Genomic DNA, 1,662 nt, shown 5'->3' on the forward strand with positions numbered 1-1,662 from the left:
GTTAGCTGACCTCATCATCAAAATTCATTGTTTTTCCACAAAACAGCATTCTACAGCAGTTTCGTAGCGCGCTACGAAACTGCTGTAGATGTCAAAACAGAACCTATGTATCTTTGAAGCGTTTTCTGCTTAGATTCATGATCTCTTTAGACATTTGTACAGCAATTAGGAACCTAAATAGTTTTAAGAAGATGAAGCTTGCTTCTGTCATTACATATCACAGCCAACTTGATTAGCATCAAACCAATAAAAAGCTTCATAAATCCCAACTGGAACATAAAGTCACTGTAGTATTCCTTGCTGTCTTCAAATCTTCAAATGAGGTGGTCTTTTTCAAAGTACAGATCTTAAAGTTGGAAGAATTCAACACTTGGACATTAATCTCCTTAGGATTATCAAACCAAACTATCTCAACCTACTGTACCAATTTAACTGGGTCTACATATATCAACTTCGGCTTGTCTGTCAGAATCAGCTGCATCTTTTTGTTGTAAAGTTTCCGAATTTTCTTAACCAATGAAACCATCACAATGAACTCCCCTGGATCTAGAAATTTCTCCCATTTAGAGTCACAGTTAATGGTGGGGCTAACTTTGGAGCCAGCATACTCCTAACATTATCCCAGTCAACTCCCTTGAAGAAAGGATGACTCTAGAGAGAAGCATACCCTTCAGGGCCAGAAGCCAATCTTTTAGATGGGTCCATATCCAGCAAACAATCAATAAGGTGCCATGCTTCAGAAGAAAAATATTCAGGAAATTTGAAATCTCTATCCATGATCCTTTGGAATGTGAGCCACTCACTGCCATCTTTAAAAGGTAATATGTCAGACAGCATCTGATACAACGCGCAACCCAGTGCCCATAGATCGTTTCCAATTGTTGGAGGTGCATGCTTAAGGACCTCTGGCGGAACGCAGGCAGCTGTACCAACAAATGTGCAGGTCTTCTCGTTTGAAGTAGTCGGAATAATTGAAATTGAGGTGTTTTCCATTGGTTTGAAGAAGTATATTCTCTTTACATCTCGGTGTATCAGTCCTACTTTGTGAAGGTATTCAAGGACATCCACAATCTCTGCAATATAGAAACGTGCTTCATCCTCTGAAAAACGAGATTTCTTAACAGCACGATTTGAATCCCATCCCAGGATAGAAAGCAACATTCCATGACAGTACTATGAAAATTGCAAACATGTTACAGATGGCAGATTGGTTAGCAAACAAATTTGTGAAGATGACACCCTCTCAATTAAGGAATAAGAAAGATGAAAGTTCTAAATCATATCTTAGCACGGTGACCTTCCATTCCATAAGTTAAAGTTATTCCTTTATAAATGTTGTACCTTCCCAACTTATTCCCAAGCATACCAGTGAATATGGCAGCTCAATGCAGAAATAGGGGAATGATACAACGGCAATGGATTTCCCCGAGACCTGTCATTCCAATTAAATGTGGCTTCATGGCTTCAACAATTTAACCATGCAAACTCTAGCCTTCTGTTCCCTTGGGAGCGTTTGGGTTCCTGCTTACTGACCAACGATCCAAATCTTTATTGTAAATATCAGAAACATTTCCACTGCAAACCCACCATGTGGTAGCCAATCTACAAGATCAAAATTCACAACTTCTGCACGATTCAATCCACAATTGAAACCCCCAAAAA

The 1,662-nt window shown here is 39.2% G+C and overlaps 1 pseudogene; it reads right to left on the minus strand.

Moving 5' to 3' along the window:
- Positions 1–256: 256 nt before the first annotated feature.
- LOC149145578 (3-phosphoinositide-dependent protein kinase 2 pseudogene) lies at positions 257–1,161 on the minus strand (annotated as a pseudogene).
- Positions 1,162–1,662: the final 501 nt, after the last annotated feature.

This window comes from Pinus tabuliformis, chromosome X, assembly GCF_031772625.1.
Source record: "Pinus tabuliformis cultivar Carrire ecotype Pingquan chromosome X, CPIR1, whole genome shotgun sequence".
NCBI lineage: Eukaryota > Viridiplantae > Streptophyta > Pinopsida > Pinales > Pinaceae > Pinus > Pinus tabuliformis.